At 42.3% G+C, this 20032-nt stretch overlaps 17 non-coding genes across 17 annotated transcripts; all 17 read right to left on the bottom strand.

Annotated features, from left to right (window-relative positions):
* Window positions 1-1428: 1428 nt before the first annotated feature.
* On the bottom strand, window positions 1429-1501 carry TRNAV-CAC (transfer RNA valine (anticodon CAC)). Its single transcript has one exon. It is a non-coding gene; the product is annotated as a tRNA-Val (tRNA).
* An 86-nt stretch (window positions 1502-1587) lies between these two features.
* Window positions 1588-1660, bottom strand: TRNAV-AAC (transfer RNA valine (anticodon AAC)). Its single transcript has one exon. It is a non-coding gene; the product is annotated as a tRNA-Val (tRNA).
* A 2109-nt stretch (window positions 1661-3769) lies between these two features.
* Window positions 3770-3842, bottom strand: TRNAV-CAC (transfer RNA valine (anticodon CAC)). Its single transcript has one exon. It is a non-coding gene; the product is annotated as a tRNA-Val (tRNA).
* Window positions 3843-4769: 927 nt separating this feature from the next.
* Window positions 4770-4842, bottom strand: TRNAV-UAC (transfer RNA valine (anticodon UAC)). The gene has a single exon. It is a non-coding gene; the product is annotated as a tRNA-Val (tRNA).
* Window positions 4843-6107: 1265 nt separating this feature from the next.
* Window positions 6108-6180, bottom strand: TRNAV-CAC (transfer RNA valine (anticodon CAC)). Its single transcript has one exon. It is a non-coding gene; the product is annotated as a tRNA-Val (tRNA).
* An 86-nt stretch (window positions 6181-6266) lies between these two features.
* On the bottom strand, window positions 6267-6339 carry TRNAV-AAC (transfer RNA valine (anticodon AAC)). The gene has a single exon. It is a non-coding gene; the product is annotated as a tRNA-Val (tRNA).
* A 767-nt stretch (window positions 6340-7106) lies between these two features.
* On the bottom strand, window positions 7107-7179 carry TRNAV-UAC (transfer RNA valine (anticodon UAC)). The gene has a single exon. It is a non-coding gene; the product is annotated as a tRNA-Val (tRNA).
* A 97-nt stretch (window positions 7180-7276) lies between these two features.
* Window positions 7277-7349, bottom strand: TRNAV-CAC (transfer RNA valine (anticodon CAC)). Its single transcript has one exon. It is a non-coding gene; the product is annotated as a tRNA-Val (tRNA).
* An 86-nt stretch (window positions 7350-7435) lies between these two features.
* TRNAV-AAC (transfer RNA valine (anticodon AAC)) lies at window positions 7436-7508 on the bottom strand. Its single transcript has one exon. It is a non-coding gene; the product is annotated as a tRNA-Val (tRNA).
* Window positions 7509-8442: 934 nt separating this feature from the next.
* Window positions 8443-8515, bottom strand: TRNAV-CAC (transfer RNA valine (anticodon CAC)). Its single transcript has one exon. It is a non-coding gene; the product is annotated as a tRNA-Val (tRNA).
* An 86-nt stretch (window positions 8516-8601) lies between these two features.
* On the bottom strand, window positions 8602-8674 carry TRNAV-AAC (transfer RNA valine (anticodon AAC)). The gene has a single exon. It is a non-coding gene; the product is annotated as a tRNA-Val (tRNA).
* Window positions 8675-9760: 1086 nt separating this feature from the next.
* On the bottom strand, window positions 9761-9833 carry TRNAV-UAC (transfer RNA valine (anticodon UAC)). The gene has a single exon. It is a non-coding gene; the product is annotated as a tRNA-Val (tRNA).
* Window positions 9834-9930: 97 nt separating this feature from the next.
* TRNAV-CAC (transfer RNA valine (anticodon CAC)) lies at window positions 9931-10003 on the bottom strand. Its single transcript has one exon. It is a non-coding gene; the product is annotated as a tRNA-Val (tRNA).
* An 86-nt stretch (window positions 10004-10089) lies between these two features.
* On the bottom strand, window positions 10090-10162 carry TRNAV-AAC (transfer RNA valine (anticodon AAC)). Its single transcript has one exon. It is a non-coding gene; the product is annotated as a tRNA-Val (tRNA).
* Window positions 10163-10930: 768 nt separating this feature from the next.
* On the bottom strand, window positions 10931-11003 carry TRNAV-UAC (transfer RNA valine (anticodon UAC)). Its single transcript has one exon. It is a non-coding gene; the product is annotated as a tRNA-Val (tRNA).
* Window positions 11004-11102: 99 nt separating this feature from the next.
* On the bottom strand, window positions 11103-11175 carry TRNAV-CAC (transfer RNA valine (anticodon CAC)). Its single transcript has one exon. It is a non-coding gene; the product is annotated as a tRNA-Val (tRNA).
* An 86-nt stretch (window positions 11176-11261) lies between these two features.
* Window positions 11262-11334, bottom strand: TRNAV-AAC (transfer RNA valine (anticodon AAC)). Its single transcript has one exon. It is a non-coding gene; the product is annotated as a tRNA-Val (tRNA).
* Between the last annotated feature and the right edge of the window lie 8698 nt (window positions 11335-20032).

The raw sequence follows: 20032 nt of genomic DNA, 5'->3' as shown, positions 1-20032 counted from the left end.
GAGAAATAGATGGGCCTCGTCATGAGATGTAAAAAGTGAGGTATTTTTCATTGTACTATACCGCTATTTATCTGCCATATCGGAGCATGATGAGTTGTGGTATGTGTTAAAGGGGCGCTCTTTCGCCCAGGGCACATGAAAACCTGCAGCCAGCCCTCCCCCCCACAACTTTAGCCAAATAACACCCATTTTTCAGTGTGTAACTTGTATTATGAAGTTAATTAAGGTTGACAAGCTTAAGTAAGAAGAATTGATGCTTTTGGCATTCAAATGGGCACTGTTGGTGTGTTTCCTGTCCTCCTCTCACTGCCGACTTTTATTCACCATTGACTTACATTAGGTTTTGTGTTTCAGGACGACCCCGACTTTTCCCTATAATCGGACGATCTTGCTCGACCCGACTTTTGGAAAAGTCGGGTTTCACGAAACGAAACGCGACCCTAAAAAACCAAAAGTCGCTCAACTCTAGTGATAACCACTACACTACAGAAACCGGCTGCGGAAGGTTACTGTGGTCATGACGAGCCATCGAGAACAAAGACTCAACGTCAAAAGCTTTAATATCAACGCCTAATGTCATGCTTCTATCCAGTTTCGAACTGGGGACCGTTCGCGTGTGAGGTGAACGTGACAACCACTACACTTCAGAAACTCAATGCAAAGCTAAAGATGTTTAAACATGCTGAAATGAACTTGAAAAAGAAAAAAACAGCCAGCCAAAGTCAAGAGGTCTTCCTCTATGTCTGAAGACAGGACAAAGTGCATTTTGCAACACAGGAACCTTTCATTTGTCAGGCTATTGGAGAAAAAGAACAAACAGGGAAACAAAACCATGCTCCACAAAACATTCTCATGCCTTTGTCCAAAAGCCAAAAAGAAAAAGCACCTAGATGCCTGCTTTCGCACCTTGATCCTATCAGGTGTTACTTGAATTAGGAACACTTAGACACTGTCAAAAACACACATGCTTGCCAAAAGCAAAAACGGGTAGAAATAATCTCATTGCTAAAAGTAATGCTCATTAAACCAGCAATAGAATATGCTAACTAAGGCTAATTAAGCCAACAATATACGTTTGTGATCAAAATAAAGAAAAGCCACATGTTTCTGCCCGGGATCAAAACAGGGAACTTTCAGGAGGATGGCAAACAGGACAATCACTACACTACAGTAACCAGACAAGAGTGTTTACTGTGGTCATGGCAAGCATTAAAGATCAAGCACTCATTGTCAAAAGCGCTAGTTTGCAAGAGGAACGCTGTGTTTCTGCCCAGTTTCGAACTGAGGACCTTTCGCGTATAAAGCGAACATCACCGCTACACTACAGAAACCAACCAATTCAAACAAACAAAAAATGCTGTGGTCATGGCAAGCAATAATGAACAAGCACTGAAAGTCAAAAAGATCGTTTTCCAAGAGAAAAAGCTGGGTTTCTGCCCAGTTTCGAACTGGGGACCTTTCGCGTGTGAGGCGAACGTGATAACCGCTACACTACAGAAACCTGAAGCAAGCGCATACTGTGGTGACAACAAGCAATCGAGATCAAGAACTGAAAGTCAAAAGCTTGGATACCAAAGGGTAACAGCGTGTTTCTGCCCAGTTTCGAACTGGGGACCTTTCGCGTGTTAAGCGAACATGATAACCACTACACTACAGAAACCGGCTGCGGAAGGTTACTGTGGTCATGACGAGCCATCGAGATCAAAGACTCAACGTCAAAAGCTTTATTATCAACACCTAATGTCATGCTTCCATCCAGTTTCGAACTGGGGACCGTTCGCGTGTGAGGTGAACGTGACAACCACTACACTTCAGAAACTCCATGCAATGCTAAAGATGTTTAAACATGCTGAAATGAACTTGAAAAAGAAAAAAACAGCCAGCCAAAGTCAAGAGGTCTTCCTCTATGTCTGAAGACAGGACAAAGTGCATTTTGCAGCACAGGAACCTTTCATTTATCAGGCTATTGGAGAAAAAGAACAAACAGGGAAACAAAACCATGCTCCACAAAACATTCTCATGCCTTTGTCCAAAAGCCAAAAAGAAAAAGCACCTAGATGCCTGCTTTCGCACCTTGATCCTATCAGGTGTTACTTGAATTAGGTACACTTAGACACTGTCAAAAACACACATGCTTGCCAAAAGCAAAAACGGGTAGAAATAATCACATTGGTAAAAGTAATGCTCATTAAACCAGCAATAGAATATGCTAACTAAGGCTAATAAAGCCAACAATATACGTTTGTGATCAAAATAAAGAAAAGCCACATGTTTCGGCCCGGGATCAAAACAGGGAACTTTCAGGAGGATGGCAAACAGGACAATCACTACACTACAGTAACCATACAAGAGCGTTTACTGTGGTCATGGCAAGCATTAAAGATCAAGCACTCATTGTCAAAAGCGCTAGTTTGCAAGAGGAACGCTGTTTTTCTGCCCAGTTTCGAACTGAGGACCTTTCGCGTGTAAAGCGAACGTGATAACTACTACACTACAGAAACCAACCGATTCAAACAGACAAAAAATGCTGTGGTCATGGCAAGCAATAAAGAACAAGCACTGAAAGTCAAAAAGATCGTTTTCCAAGAGAAAAAACTGTGTTTCTGCCCAGTTTCGAACTGGGGACCTTTCACGTGTGAGTGCAACGTGATAACGGCTACACTACAGAAACCGGATGCAAGCGCTTACTGTGGTGACAACAAGCAATCGAGATCAAGAACTGAAAGTCAAAAGCTTGGATACCAAAGGGTAACAGCGTGTTTCTGCCCAGTATCGAACTGGGGACCTATCACGTGTTAGGCGAACGTGATAACCACTACACTACAGAAACCGGCTGCGGAAGGTTACTGTGGTCATGACGAGCCATCGAGAACAAAGACTCAACGTCAAAAGCTTTAATCTCAACGCCTAATGTCATTCTTCCATCCAGTTTCGAACTGGGGACCGTTCACGTGTGAGGTGAACGTGACAACCACTACACTTCAGAAACTCCATGCAAAGCTAAAGATGTTTAAACATGCTGAAATGAACTTGAAAAAGAAAAAAATCAGCCAGCCAAAGTCAAGAGGTCTTCCTCTATGTCTGAAGACAGGACAAAGTGCATTTTGCAACACAGGAACCTTTCATTTATCAGGCTATTGGAGAAAAAGAACAAACAGGGAAACAAAACCATGCTCCACAAAACATTCTCATGCCTTTGTCCAAAAGCCAAAAAGGAAAAGCACCTAGATGCCTGCTTTCGCACCTTGATCCTATCAGGTGTTACTTGAATTAGGTACACTTAGACACTGTCAAAAACACACATGCTTGCCAAAAGCAAAAACGGGTAGAAATAATCACATTGGTAAAAGTAATGCTCATTAAACCAGCAATAGAATATGCTAACTAAGGCTAATAAAGCCAACAATATACGTTTGTGATCAAAATAAAGAAAAGCCACATGTTTCGGTCCGGGATCAAAACAGGGAACTTTCAGGAGGATGGCAAACAGGACAATCACTACACTACAGTAACCATACAAGAGCGTTTACTGTGGTCATGGCAAGCATTAAAGATCAAGCACTCATTGTCAAAAGCGCTAGTTTGCAAGAGGAACACTGTGTTTCTGTCCAGTTTCGAACGTAGAACCTTTCTCGTGTAAAGCAAACGTGATAACCGCTACACTACCAAAACCAACCGATTCAAACAAACAAAAAATGCTGTGGTCATGGCAAGCAATAAAGAACAAGGACTGAAAGTCAAAAAGATCGTTTTCCAAGAGAAAAAGCTGTGTTTCTGCCCAGTTTCGAACTGGGGACCTTTCGCGTGTGAGGCGAACGTGATGACCGCTACACTACAGAAACCGGAAGCAAGCGCTAACTGTGGTGACAACAAGCAATCGAGATCAAGAACTGAAAGTCAAAAGCTTGGATACCAAAGGGTAACAGCGTGTTTCTGCCCAGTTTCGAACTGGGGACCTTTCGCGTGTTAGGAGAACATGATAACCACTACACTACAGAAACCGGCTGCGGAAGGTTACTGTGGTCATGACGAGCCATCGAGATAAAAGACTCAACGTCAAATGCTTTATTATCAACACCTAATGTCATGCTTATATTCAGTTTCGAACTGGGGACCGTTCGCGTGTGAGGTGAACGTGACAACCACTACACTTCAGAAACTCCATGCAAAGATAAAGATGTTAAAACATGCTGAAATGAACTTGAAAAAGAAAAAAACAGCCAGCCAAAGTCAAGAGGTCTTCCTCTATGTCTGAAGACAGGACAAAGTGCATTTTGCAACACAGAAACCTTTCATTTGTCAGGCTATTGGAGAAAAAGAACAAACAGGGAAACAAAACCATGCTCCACAAAACATTCTCATGCCTTTGTCCAAAAGCCAAAAAGAAAAAGCACCTAGATGCCTGCTTTCGCACCTTGATCCTATCAGGTGTTACTTGAATTAGGAACACTTAGACACTGTCAAAAACACACATGCTTGCCAAAAGCAAAAACGGGTAGAAATAATCACATTGGTAAAAGTAATGCTCATTAAACCAGCAATAGAATATGCTAACTAAGGCTAATTAAGCCAACAATATACGTTTGTGATCAAAATAAAGAAAAGCCACATGTTTCTGCCTGGGATCAAAACAGGGAACTTTCAGGAGGATGGCAAACTGGACAATCACTACACTACAGTAACCAGACAAGAGCATTTACTGTGGTCATGGCAAGCATTAAAGATCAAGCACTCATTGTCAAAAGCACTAGTTTGCAAGAGGAACGCTGTGTTTCTGCCCAGTTTCGAACTGAGGACCATTCGCGTGTAAAGCAAACGTGATAACCGCTACACTACAGAAACCAACCGATTCAAACAAACAAAAAATGCTGTGGTCATGGCAAGCAATAAAGAACAAGCACTGAAAGTCAAAAAGATCGTTTTCCAAGAGAAAAAACAGTGTTTCTGCCCAGTTTCGAACTGGGGACCTTACGCGTGTGATTGAAACGTGATAACCGCTACACTACAGAAACCGGATGCCAACGCTTACTGTGGTGACAACAAGCAATCGAGATCAAGAACTGAAAGTCAAAATCTTGGATACCAAAGGGTAACAGTGTGTTCCTGCCCAGTTTTGAACTGGGGACCTTTGGTGTGTGAGGCGAACGTGTTAACCACTACACTACAGAAACTGGCTGTGGAAGGTTACTGTGGTCATGACGAGCCATCGAGAACAAAGACTCAACGTCAAAAGCTTTAATATTAACGACTAATGTCATGCTTCTATCCAGTTTCGAACTGGGGACCGTTCGCGTGTGAGGTGACCGTGACAACCACTACACTTCAGAAACTCCATGCAAAGCTAAAGATGTTTAAACATGCTGAAATGAACTTGAAAAAGAAAGACAGCCAGCCAAAGTCAAGAGGTCTTCCTCTATGTCTGAAGACAGGACAAAGTGCATTTTGCAACACAGGAACCTTTCATTTGTCAGGCTATTGGAGAAAAAGAACAAACAGGGAAACAAAACCATGCTCCACAAAACATTCTCATGCCTTTGTCCAAAAGCCAAAAAGAAAAAGCACCTAGATACCTACTTTCGCACCTTGATACTATCAGGTGTTACTTGAATTAGGAACACTTAGACGCTGTCAAAAACACACATGCTTGCCAAAAGCAAAAACGGGTAGAAATAATCACATTGGTAAAAGTAATGCTCATTAAACCAGCAATAGAATATGCTAACTAAGGCTAATTAAGCCAACAATATACGTTTGTGATCAAAATAAAGAAAAGCCACATGTTTCTGACCGGGATCAAAACAGGGAACTTTCAGGAGTATAGCAAACAGGACAACCACTACACTACAGTAACCAGACAAGAGAGTTTACTGTGGTCATGGAAAGCATTAAAGATCAAGCACTCATTGTCAAAAGCGCTAGTTTGCAAGAGGAACGCTGTGTTTCTGCCCAGTTTCAAACTGAGGACCTTTCTCGTGTAAAGCGAACGTGTAAACCGCTACACTACAGAAACCAACCGATTCAAACAAACAAAAAATGCTGTGGTCATGGCAAACAATAAAGAACAAGCAATGAAAGTCAAAAAGATCGTTTTCCAAGAGAAAAAGCTGTGTTTCTGCCCAGTTTCGAACTGGGGACCTTTCGCATGTGAGGCGAACGTGATAACCGCTACACTACAGAAACCGGATGCAAGTGCTTACTGTGGTGACAACAAGCAATCGAGATCAAGAACTGAAAGTCAAAAGCTTGGATACCAAAGGGTAACAGCGTGTTTCTGCCCAGTTTCGAACTGGGGACCTTTCGCGTGTTAGGCGAACGTGATAACCACTACACTACAGAAACCGGCTGCGGAAGATTACTGTGGTCATGACGAGCCATAGAGAACAAAGACTCAATGTCAAAAGCTTTAATATCAACACCTAATGTCATGCTTCTATCCAGTTTAGAACTGGGGACCGTTCGCGTGTGAGGTGAACGTGACAACCACTACACTTCAGAAACTCCATGCAAAGCTTAAGATGTTTAAACATGCTGAAATGAACTTGAAAAAGAAAAAAACAGCCAGCCAAAGTCAAGAGGTCTTCCTCTATGTCTGAAGACAGGACCAAGTGCATTTTGAAACACAGGAACCTTTCATTTGTCAGGCTATTGGAGAAAAAGAACAAACAGGGAAACAAAACCATGCTCCACAAAACATTCTCATGCCTTTGTCCAAAAGCCAAAAAGAAAAAGCACCTAGATGCCTGCTTTTGCACCTTGATCCTATCAGGTGTTACTTGAATTAGGAACACTTAGACACTGTCAAAAACACACATGCTTGCCAAAAGCAAAAACGGGTAGAAGTAATCACATTGGTAAAAGTAATGCTCATTAAACCGCAATAGAATATGCTAACTAAGGCTAATTAAGCCAACAATATACGTTTGTGATCAAAATAAAGAAAAGCCACATGTTTCTGCCCGGGATCAAAACAGGGAACTTTCAGGAGGATGGCAAACAGGACAATCACTACACTACAGTAACCAGACAAGAGCGTTTACTGTGGTCATGGCAAGCATTAAAGATCAGGCACTCATTGTCAAAACCGATAGTTTACAAGAGGAACGCTGTGTTTCTGCCCAGTTTCGAACTGAGGACCTTTCGCGTGTAAAGCGAACGTGATAACCTCTACACTACAGAAACCAACCAATTCAAACATAAAAAAAATGCTGTGGTCATGGCAAGCAATAAAGAACAAGCACTGAAAGTCAAAAAGATCATTTTCCAAGAGAAAAAGCAGTGTTTCTGCCCAGTTTCGAACTGGGAACCTTTCACTTGTGAGGCGAACGTGATAACCTCTACACTACAGAAACCGGATGCAAGCGCTTACTGTGGTGACAACAAGCAATCGAGATCAAGAACTGAAAGTCAAAAGCTTGGATACCAAAGGGTAACAGCGTGTTTCTGCCCAGTTTCGAACTGGGGACCTTTCGCGTGTTAGGCGAACGTGATAACCACTACACTACAGAAACCGGCTGCGGAAAGTTACTGTGGTCATGACGAGCCATCGAGAACAAAGACTCAACGTCAAAAGCTTTAATATCAACGCCTAATGTCATGCTTCTATCCAGTTTCGAACTGGGGACCGTTCGCACGTGAGATGAACGTGACAACCACTACACTTCAGAAACTCCATGCAAAGCTAAAGATGTTTAAACATGCTGAAATGAACTTGAAAAAGAAAAAAACAGCCAGCCAAAGTCAAGAGGTCTTCCTGTCTGAAGACAGGACAAAGTGCATTTTGCAACACAGGAACCTTTCATTTTTCAGGCTATTGGAGAAAGAGAACAAACAGGGAAACAAAACCATGCTCCACAAAACATTCTCATGCCTTTGTCCAAAAGCCAAAAAGAAAAAGCACCTAGATGCCTGCTTTCGCACCTTGATCCTATCAGGTGTTACTTGAATTAGGAACACTTAGACACTGTCAAAAACACACATGCTTGCCAAAAGCAAAAACGGGTAGAAATAATCACATTGGTAAAAGTAATCCTCATTAAACCAGCAATAGAGTATGCTAACTAAGGCTAATTAAGCCAACAATATACGTTTGTGATCAAAATAAAGAAAAGCCACATGTTTCTGCCCGGGATCAAAACAGGGAACTTTCAGGAGGATGGCAAACAGGACAATCACTACACTACAGTAACCAGACAAGAGCGTTTACTGTGGTCATGGCAAGCATTAAAGATCAAGCACTCATTGTCAAAAGCACTAGTTGGCAAGAGGAACGCTGTGTTTCTGCCCAGTTTCGAACTGAGGACCTTTCGCGTGTAAAGCAAACGTGATAACCGCAACACTACAGAAACCAACCAATTCAAACAAACAAAAAATGCTGTGGTCATGGCAAGCAATAAAGAACAAGCACTGAAAGTGAAAAAGATCGTTTTCCAAGAGAAAAAGCTGTGTTTCTGCCCAGTTTCGAACTGGGGACCTTTCGCGTGTGAGGCGAACGTGATAACCACTACACTACAGAAACCGGATGCAAGTGCTTACTGTGGTGACAACAAGCAATCGAGATCAAGAACTGAAAGTCAAAAGCTTGGATACCAAAGGGTAACAGCGTGTTTCTGCCCAGTTTCGAACTGGGGACCTTTCGCGTGTTAGGCGAACGTGATAACCACTACACTACAGAAACCGGCTGCGGAAGGTTACTGTGGTCATGAGAAGCCATCGAGAACAAAGACTCAACATCAAAAGCTTTAATATCAACGCCTAATGTCATGCTTCTATCCAGTTTCGAAATGGGGACCGTTCGCGTGTGAGGTGAATGTGACAACCACTACACTTCAGAAACTCCATGCAAAGCTAAAGATGTTTAAACATGCTGAAATGAACTTGAAAAAGAAAAAAACAGCCAGCCAAAGTCAAGAGGTCTTCCTCTATGTCTGAAGACAGGACAAAGTGCATTTTGCAACACAGGAACCTTTCATTTGTCAGGCTATTGGAGAAAAAGAACAAACAGGGAAACAAAACCATGCTCCACAAAACATTCTCATGCCTTTGTCCAAAAGCCAAAAAGAAAAAGCACCTAGATGCCTGCTTTCGCACCTTGATCCTATCAGGTGTTACTTGAATTAGGAACACTTAGACACTGTCAAAAACACACATGCTTGCCAAAAGCAAAAACGGGTAGAAATAATCACATTGGTAAAAGTAATGCTCATTAAACCAGCAATAGAATATGCTAACTAAGGCTAATTAAGCCAACAATATACGTTTGTGATCAAAATAAAGAAAAGCCACATGTTTCTGCCCGGGATCAAAACAGGGAACTTTCAGGAGGATGGCAAACAGGACAATCACTACACTACAGTAACCAGACAAGAGAGTTTACTGTGGTCATGGCAAGCATTAAAGATCAAGCACTCATTGTCAAAAGCGCTAGTTTGCAAGAGGAACGCTGTGTTTCTAACTGAGGACCTTTCGCGTGCAAAGCGAACGTGATAACCGCTACACTACAGAAACCAACCAATTCAAACAAACAAAAAATGCTGTGGTCATGGCAAGCAATAAAGAACAAGCACTGAAAGTCAAAAAGATCGTTTTCCAAGAGAAAAAGTTTTTTTTCGGCCCAGTTTCGAACTGGGGACCTTTCGCGTGTGAGGCGAACGTGATAACCGCTACACTACAGAAACCGGATGCAAGCACTTACTGTGGTGACAACAAGCAATCAAGATCAAGAACTGAAAGTCAAAAGCTTGGATACCAAAGGGTAACAGCGTGTTTCTGCCCAGTTTCGAACTGGGGACCTTTCGCGTGTAAAGCGAACGTGATAACCGCTACACTACAGAAACCAACCGATTCAAACAGACAAAAAATGCTGTGGTCATGGCAAGCAATAAAGAACAAGCACTGAAAGTCAAAACGATCGTTTTCCAGGAGAAAAAGCTGTGTTTCTGCCCAGTTTCGAACTGGAGACCTTTCGCGTGTGAGGCGAACGTGATAACCGCTACACTACAGAAACCGGATGCAAGCGCTTACTGTGGTGACAACAAGCAATCAAGATCAAGAACTGAAAGTCAAGAGCTTGGGAACCAAAGGGTAACAGCGTGTTTCTGCCCGGTTTCGAACTGGGGACCTTTCGCGTGTTAGGCGAACGTGATAACCACTACACTACAGAAACCGGCTGCGGAAGTTTACTGTGGTCATGATGAGCCATCGAGAACAAAGACTCAACGTCAAAAGCTTTAATATCAACACCTAATGTCATGCTTCTATCCAGTTTTGAACTGGAGACCATTCGCGTGTGAGGTGAACGTGACAACCACTACACTTCAGAAACTCCATGCAAAGCTAAAGATGTTTAAACATGCTGAAATGAACTTGAAAAAGAAAAAAACAGCCAGCCAAAGTCAAGAGGTCTTCCTCTATGTCTGAAGACAGGACAAAGTGCATTTTGCAACACAGGAACCTTTCATTTGTCAGGCTATTGGAGAAAAAGAACAAACAGGGAAACAAAACCATGCTCCACAAAACATTCTCATGCCTTTGTCCAAAAGCCAAAAAGAAAAAGCACCTAGATGCCTGCTTTCGCACCTTGATCCTATCAGGTGTTACCTGAATTAGGAACACTTAGACACTGTCAAAAACACACATGCTTGCCAAAAGCAAAAACGGGTAGAAATAATCACATTGGTAAAAGTAATGCTCATTAAACCAGCAATAGAATATGCTAACTAAGGCTAATTAAGCCAACAATATACGTTTGTGATCAAAATAAAGAAAAGCCACATGTTTCTGCCCGGGATCAAAACAGGGAACTTTCAGGAGGATGGCAAACAGGACAATCACTACACTACAGTAACCAGACAAGAGGGTTTACTGTGGTCATGGCAAGCATTAAAGATCAAGCACTCATTGTCAAAAGCACTAATTTGCGAGAGGAACGCTGTGTTTCTGCCCAGTTTCGAACTGAGGACCTTTCGCGTGTAAAGTGAACGTGATAACCGCTACACTACAGAAACCAACCGATTCAAACAAACAAAAAATGCTGTGTTCATGGCAAGCAATAAAGAACAAGCACTGAAAGTCAAAAAGATCGTTTTCCAAGAGAAAAAAAGCTGTGTTTCTGCCCAGTTTCGAACTGGGGACCTTTCGCGTGTGAGGCGAACGTGATAACCGCTACACTACAGAAACCGGATGCAAGCACTTACTGTGGTGACAACAAGCAATCGAGATCAAGAACTGAAAGTCAAAAGCTTGGATACCAAAGGGTAACAGCGTGTTTCTGCCCAGTTTCGAACTGGGGACCTTTCGCGTGTTAGGCGAACGTGATAACCACTACACTACAGAAACCGGCTGCGGAAGGTTACTGTGGTCATGACGAACCATCAAGAACAAAGACTCAATGTCAAAAGCTTTAATATCAACGCCTAATGTCATGCTTCTATCAAGTTTCGAACTGGGGACCGTTCGCGTGTGAGGTGAACGTGACAACCACTACACTTCAGAAACTCCATGCAAAGCTAAAGATGTTTAAACATGCTGAAATGAACTTGAAAAAGAAAAAAACAGCCAGCCAAAGTCAAGAGGTCTTCCTCTATGTCTGAAGACAGGACAAAGTGCATTTTGCAACACAGGAACCTTTCATTTGTCAGGCTATTGGAGAAAAAGAACAAACAGGGAAACAAAACCATGCTCCACAAAACATTCTCATGCCTTTGTCCAAAAGCCAAAAAGAAAAAGCACCTGGATGCCTGCTTTCGCACTGATAGGAACTGAAGGAGTTAAATTGAGTTCTGTCTATGTTGCATTCTCTTGTTTAAAACCTTATCTGTTCTTCGAGGAGATGTCTCAGACATCTCCCTTGTGAACCAAGGTCAAATACCTCTGCTTTTTTGCCTAAGTGACTTTCTTTGTAGAAAACAAGTTGTGAAATCATTTGTACTGCGCATGTCTGTAAATGTTTAAATTCTTTACTATAAAAGACGGAAGCCTAACTGATAAGCCAGAGGCGTCTTGGCAGGCATCCCGAGTGGTATTATACAGCCCGTGTCTGTGTTATCCTTCTCGACGGAGCAATTGATTAGAGACATATGGTGCTTCACACCTAAGAACATCGGTCCTTCAGATGAAAGAGTAATCTGAGGGATCCCGACAGTTTCCTGGCGCCCGAAACAGGGACCTGATATAGGCACCTCTCCAAGACTACCCGATCTACAGACCACTCCAGTTACTGATGAAATTGTGAACAGCAGACCTAAACACCTGGCCAGGTAAGAGATCAATTTTTCTCTTCTCTGCTCTTTATAATCTATCATTATAACTAAGGTCCGTATAAAGGGGAATCTAGTAGAGGAGGGGGCCGTAAAATCAGGTCCATATAAGAACTCTGAGGAAATCGGGTGTGACACGCATATGTAATTTCTGCTCGAATGAGAGGTTACTGTAGGTTCTGTCTGTGCACAGCTATTTTTAGAAAAAGAGCTGATGCAAATCAAAATGGGAGAGGTCTGACATTACGGAATATAAGGCTGGGTGAACAGTTCATACTGCGCAGCCCGGACGGACAAGTTTTTCACAATAGACGATTCCGCACTAGAAATAGAGGAGGTTGTTGAGTGACTGCCTTGATTTGAAGGACTGTGAAAAGTAGACAAATAAGCTGCACAGTAGGTATTCGTTCAAAGAGTGGTGATATTGCCTAACTGGGTCATGTGACAGCGTCCTTTCGGGGAGGTCACCGCCTAAGCTTAAATCAACACCCTTTACGAATAAACCTTGTGACAGATAAGAGTGTGATAGAATGAGCACAGGACCACGAAATGAGCCTGTGACAGGATATGACTGAAGAACCCCGATAGATGGACACTTTGTTTACAATCCTGTGTGTTGTGGGAGTATTTCTGTTCGGATGCTACATAGCATATAAGTACACAAAACACGTAGTACACCGAGGAACAGACACTCCATTTAGCCTGTTAGCACCTTAGGAAGAAGGTAACGAGGTATAGTAGAGCCTAGTCTTGAGCTTACCCAATACACCACCTAAGGCAGGGGACTAACAGGAAGACAACAAGAGAAACAGGATAAGAATAAAAGATAAAATGGGGAACAGTCAGGGAAAGACACCTGAAGAAGGAAATCGGTTATGTGATATAATTGAGGATAGATATGGAAGTAGTGCAGCAAAGAACCTGGAAAAAGTATTAATCAAATCCAAAGTGCAAGATAGGCAGGCTGTGTGAATCCTTGTATATATGTCTATGAGAACCTCTGAATAAGATGAGAGATGAGTAATTGAGTAAAAAAAAAAAATAAATAAAAAAAAATCAGTGAATGAGCACGTATGAATGAATCATCACACATCATTTTTGTGTCAAGAGATTTGTGACCTTTCTAGTTGTGGTGGAATCCCGGACAGATGCGTTATAGATAATTCAAATCTACATCTGAGACTGAATGAATTGAGTAATGATATAGTTCGTGTTATATGTGGCATTACATTGTAAAGTTTCCTGAATGCATTTGGCCAGAAAAAGGGCAAGGCATGGTTAATCTCATTATACAGTTATCTGCCCTTACAGTGAAATCCCGTGATTTTGAGTTTCTTTGTAGAAATTGATTTTGATAAGTCTAAAGAACTACAGAATTCTGTGAAGGACGACGCTGCATTCTGATGGGAGGGGTGAAGGATGGCGCTGCGCAGTTTTTCTTCTCCCTTCGCTCTTATCTCTGCTGAGTGTGAGCTGTGCTCAAAATTCTCTGTAATTCTATCCGTAAGGTACACGCTGAAAGATTTGTGCATTTTAAAGCAACAGTACTTAATTGAAGATTGGAAGTTAAAAGTAAGATATGGTGCCTAATTTAGAAGGGAATTGTAAGTGATTGCTTGGTCATTAATGTGTTTGAACCTGCTTCTAGTTGTGTGATTGATTTGTATAGCAAATTGTGTCAAATTACAAGAGACAGAGAAGGAAGGAAGCAGTAAAACAAGTGGGACAAATATTGAAAAAGGCAAAAATACCAGAGTGTGAATGTTTGGATGTACAAAAAGGCACAGACAAGGGAAGAAAATAGCAAGTGAATAAATGATGCTTGAGAATGTGCAGCAGTGTGGAAGGTGTATTATGAATGTTTGATTGACAAAGTGTAATCAGAGACCCAGACAAAACAGATGGACTTGTAAACACTGTGGTCAGACTCAGACAAATCCAGACTGAATAGCTACTTGTGTGACCTGTGCTACTGACCTAAGAGAATTGCACTAAATCCTATCCAGACAAGATTATAAGAAGCTGACATAATAGTGTGGATAGTGGGTAGTGGGGACATTGGCCCTTGAGGAGTAAGCTGACAGTAGACATCAGACGACCAACCCCATCAGGACCTAGAAGTGTGACTAGAATAAGAAAGATACAGGTGTATTATCCCTGGAGCCCCTCTGACCAGCTAGCTTTGCTGAAGCAGCTGCCTGCCCCTGAAGACCAACCATTCCCGTTTTACAGACACATAAAGGAAGTACAGCAAACATATAAGTGTACCTGGGCAGACTTAGAGAGGTTGGTGAGTTTAAAGGCAGGTGACGCACTAGATCATATAATTAAGACACACAGATGTGACAAAGAATCAGGCTTGGGGCATGGATGATAAATCTGCACGATCTGGGGAGACGTACTGTGAGTCACTAAGACAATGGGCTGCAGTGGAACAATCAGAGCAGTCTGTACTCCTGACTAATGTGACACAGCAAAGATGAGAGAGAGTAGAGATATACCTTGGACGGTTACAGCTGAAATGGGCAGACATGGGGTACATTTGCATAAACCCACTTGATGTTAGAATACTGGTGAATGCATTCATTGACGGTATGAACAAAGACTTACGAGACGCAGTACAGACAGCCAGACCTGAATGGAGATATGTAGATCTGAAAGACCTCCTTAAGGTAGCTAAAGAAATTGAGCAAACAAGGACAATAAAACGACCTGTCATGTATGCTGGAGCACAAGGAAAAAAGTGGAGACGTAATAGGGAAGGCATGTGAGATGACACTGACGTTTCTTTTGACAATCTATTCCCCACATGACATCCATGCCATACTCCTACAAGTTCAACCAAAACATCTGTCTATGGCCAGATAGCTCCAACTTGAGTGTGCTCTACTAATTCCTGAGTATGTCACTCCTCACAAGATGTAATGTTCTGAATCCAGCCACCCTCCTGCCTGTGGATTCAGAAAAGGGGGAATTGGTGACCGTATTGGCAAGTGAGGAAGGATACTTTGACATGACGCATGAACATGTCTGCATAGAACTGATGAGTCAGGAGACAGTTGGGTTTGCACACATTCATGAAAAACCTGTTCCTAATGCAGACTTTGAGTTTCTTTTTTGTAGATGGCCCCAGATACCACCAGGATGGACGATTCTACACTGGATATGCAGTAGTATCCTCACATGAGGTAATCCGAGCGGAGCCACTCTCTCCTCACATGTCGGCGCAGGAGGCAGAGTTGAAGGCACTCACTGAGGCGTGTAGAGCCGCTGCAGGTAAAGTCGCTGATATTTTCACAGATTAGAAGCCCATTAAAAATGCAGAGCTGGTGAAACAATTGATGGAGGCATTGATGTTACCAGTCCAGGTTGGCATTGTCAAGGTAAAAGCACACACAAAGGTGACTCCGTGGAGGTAGAGGGCAATAGAAGGGCGAACGAGGCTGCTAAAATAGCACAAGGCGGCCTAGAGAGAGCAGTGGATGGTGGCGGGGAGTCAGCGTATTCCAGCCACATTGGGTCTAGAAGTCCTGAAATCCCTCCAGCAAAAGGCTGCCCAAACAGAGAAGGTAAACCGGGGGAGACTGGGAGCTGAGCTGAACTCAAATGGAGTATGGGAGAATAAGGATAAAATGTGCCCACCAAAGTCCCTGTTCCCAATCATGGCGCAAGCAGCACATGGCCCCAATCACACCTCAAAAAGTCACATGTGTGCCATGGTAGATGCCTTCTGGATCGCTCCTGGCTTCAGTTGCGCAGCCGCGAAACTTGTACAATCATGCCTCATCTGTGCACAGCACAACCCAGGTAAAACAGTAAAAGTCCCTAAGAAAGCGACACCTAGGCCTCTCTACCCATTTCAGAGACGGCAGATTGACGACATACAGCTACCAAGGTAGGAGTGTATGCAAATATCCTAGTATGTGTAGATCTCTTCTCTGGATGGCCAGAGGCCTACCCGGTGAAAACGGCTACAGCTCGAGCCACTGCAAAGAAACTGGTGATGGAACTAGTACCACGATTCGGTGTCCCTGAAACAATTGAATCAGACAGAGGTACACACTTTACTGCTGAGGTAATGCAAAATGTAATGCAAATGATCATAGAATCATAGAATCATAGAATCGTAGAGTTGGAAGGGACCTCCTGGGCCATCTGGTCCAACCCCCTGCTCAAAGCAGGATTCGCTAAATCATCCCAGTCAGATGTCTGTCCAGCCTCTGTTTGAAGACTTCCATTGAAGGAGAACTCACCACTTCTCGTGGCAGCCTGTTCCACTCATTGATCACTCTAACTGTCAAAAAGTTTTTTCTAATATCTAATCTGTGTCTCCTCCCATTCAGTTTCATCCCATTGCTTCTAGTCTTTCCTTGTGCAAATGAGAATAAAGTTGATCCTTCTACAATGTGACAGCCCTTTAGATATTTGTAGACAGCTATTAAGTCTCCTCTCAGTCTTCTCTTTTGCAAACTAAACATTCCCAAATCCTGCAACCTTTCCTCATAAGACAGGGTTTGCAGACCGGTCACCATTCTGGTCGCTCTTTTCTGAACTTGCTCCAGTTTGTTGATGTCTTTTTTAAAATGTGGTGCCCAAAACTGGACACAATATTCCAGATGAGGTCTGACCAAAGAGGAGTAGAGGGAAATAATGACTTCACGTGATCTAGACTGTATGCTTCTGTTAATACATCCTAGAATTGCATTTGCCTTTTTTGCTGCTGCATCACATTGTTGACTCATATTCAGTCTGTGATCTATTAGTATACCCAAGTCTTTTTCACATGTGCTGTCACTTAGCCCTATTCCTCCCATTCTATATATGCTTTTTCCATTTTTATTGCCCAGATGTAGTACTTTGCATTTCTCCCTGTTAAAAACCATTCTGTTAGTTGCTGCCCACTTCTCCAGTTTATTTAAATCTTTTTGAATCCTCTCTCTCTCTTCTCTAGTATTAGCTATCCCTCCTAGCTTTGTGTCATCAGCAAATTTAATCAGTTTACCCTCAATTCCTTCATCTAAATCGTTGATAAAGATGTTGAACAATACAGGGCCCAGGACAGAGCCCTGTGGTACCCCACTTGAGACATTCTTCCAACTGGATGTGCAGCCATTTACGACCACTCTTTGGGTCCGATCACTAAGCCAGTTATGAATCCACCTAACAGTTGCCTTGTCCATTCCATACTTAATCATTTTTTCAATAAGGATTGTATGAGAGACTTTGTCAAATGCTTTGCTGAAGTCAAGATATACTATATCTACAGCATTTCCTTGATCCACCCAATCAGTGATACCGTCATAGAAGGAAATTAAGTTAGTCTGACATGACTTATTAGTTACAAACCCATGCTGACTCTGTTTAATCACTTCATTCTTATCCAGGTATTGACATACATGTTGTTTAATAATTTGTTCAAAGATCTTTCCTGGTATAGAAGTCAGACTCACCGGCCTATAGTTGCCTGGGTCCACCTTCTTCCCCTTTTTGAAGATAGGAACAACATTTGCTCTTCTCCAGTCTTCTGGCACTTCTCCTGTTCTCCAAGAATTTTCAAAGATTATAGAGAGGGGTTCAAAAATTTCTTCTGCTATCTCCTTCAGTACTCTGGGGTGTAATTCATCTGGACCTGGAGACTTGAATTCATTTAGGCTAGCTAAGTGTTTCCTCACTATCTTTCTGTTTATAGATATCCTGGATTCTTCTATTCCCTTAATAGGACAGTGAATAACAGTTGATGTTACATTTCCTTTCTGAGAGAAAACAGATGCAAAATAGGAATTTAAAAGTTCAGCCTTCTCAACATCCTGTCTTACCATTTCATCATTTTCATCCTGTAAAAATCCTATAGCATCTTTGACTTTTCTTTTACTTTTGACATATCCCCAAAATCCTTTATTATTGCTTTTGACATCTCTTGCAAGCCTCAATTCATTTTCAGCTTTAGCTAATCTGATTTGTGCCCTGCAGGTTCTGCAGACAGCATTATATTCTTCTTTAGATATGCCTCCCTCTTTCCATTTTATAAACATTTTTTTCTTCCTTTTTAGCATGTGCTTAAGTTCTGTGTTCATCCATCCTGGTTTCCTTAACTGCTTCCTATTCTTCCCTCTTTTCGGAATTGTTAACAACTGTGCTTTGAGAATTTCATTTTTCAAGATTTCCCATCCTTCCTGGACATTTTTGTCTTTAAGGATATCCAGCCATTGGATCCCTCCAATTCTCTTTCTGAATCCCTTAAAATCTGCCTTTCTGAAATCTAACCTTGACGTCTGAGTCTTCACAGGTCTTCCGCCTCTAGTTATCCAAAATTCTAAAATAGCATGGTCGCTACCTCCTAGGGTCCCAGCCACTTTTACCTCCTCAACCATTTCCTCCCTGTTTATAAGGATTAGATCCAAGGTAGCAGTTCCCCTTGTTTTCTCCCTGACCTTTTGGAAGATAAAGTTGTCAGCAAGAGAGGATAAGAATTTCCTTGACCTGTTAGTTTTGCCTGAGAGAGATTCCCAACAAATGTCTGGATAGTTGAAATCTCCCATGACAACTATGTCATATTTTTTGGAGAACTTGGCCATTTGATGCATAAAGAGTTCATCCATAGCTTCAGCTTGCACAGGCGGCCTGTAGTAAATGCCTACAATGGTGTCCTTTCCATTGTTCTGTCCTTGTATTCTTACCCAAACAGTTTCCACAGAACTCCCAGTCTCTGAAGCTTCAATCTCTGTGCAGATATACGCATTTCTAACATACAATGCGACACCCCCTCCTCGTTTATCAAGTCTGTTTCTTGCAAATAAGTTGTATCCTTCTAGTCTTGTATTCCAATCATGTGTATTGTCCCACCAAGTTTCAGTGATTCCAATGACATCATATTTATTTTCCTGTGTTAGTAGTTCCAATTCTCCTTGTTTGTTGCCCATGCTTTGTGCATTAGTATAGAAACATTTTAGTTTGTGATTGGTTTCTCTTTCTCCAATATTTTTATTAATTAGATTCTTTCGTCTTTGTTCTTCCTTTCCACTTCTAATAGCAGAGTTCTCAATAGGATTTGTCAGGTGTATGGCTTTTTCTGGTCTTTTGCTTCCCTTCCCATGTTGTTCTAGTTTAAAGCTCTCTTTACAAGTGTAGCAAGGCGACTTCCAAATACATGCTTACCAGTCTTCGTAAGGTGCACCCCATCTCTAGCAAGTAGTCCATCGTATAAGTAGTTCACTCCGTGATCCAGAAATCCAAATCGTTGCTGACGGCACCATCGACGTAGCCAGTTGTTCACCTGCAGAATCTTATTCCACCTCCTTGTTCCATGGCCATCCACTGGGAGGATGGAAGAGAAGACCACTTGCGCTCCCAGTTCTTTCACTTTCTTGCCTAAGTCTTCAAAGTCTCTGCAGATGGTTTCCAGGTCGTTTCTTGCAGTGTCATTTGTCCCCACATGTAGTAGCAGGAATGGGTAGTCATCTGTAGGTCTGAAGAGTCCTGATATCCTGTCAGACACATCTTTAATTTTTTCACCTGGAAGACAACACATTTCTCTTGAAGTTATATCCGGTCTGCAGATAGCGGCCTCAGTTCCTCTCAACAGGGAATCCCCCATGACCACCACTCTCCGTTTCTCCTTCACAACATTTTTCTTTCTCCATCCAGGAGGACTCTGAAGGCATACAAGGTTGCTGCTTGTTGGCAATGTCTTATCCTGATGTATTTCTTCATTGTTTTCCTGCGTGAGAGCCTGGTACTGGTTTCTGAGCAGTATGGGTGCTGACTGCCTCCTGATCCTC

The sequence above is a fragment of the Dendrobates tinctorius genome, unplaced genomic scaffold (genome assembly GCF_039654945.1).
Source record: "Dendrobates tinctorius isolate UK_male_01 unplaced genomic scaffold, ASM3965494v1 ptg000432c, whole genome shotgun sequence".
In the NCBI taxonomy this organism is placed as follows: Eukaryota; Metazoa; Chordata; class Amphibia; order Anura; family Dendrobatidae; genus Dendrobates; species Dendrobates tinctorius.
The sequence above is the reverse complement of the archived record's forward strand: the minus strand, read 5'-3'. Positions and strand labels throughout refer to the sequence as shown.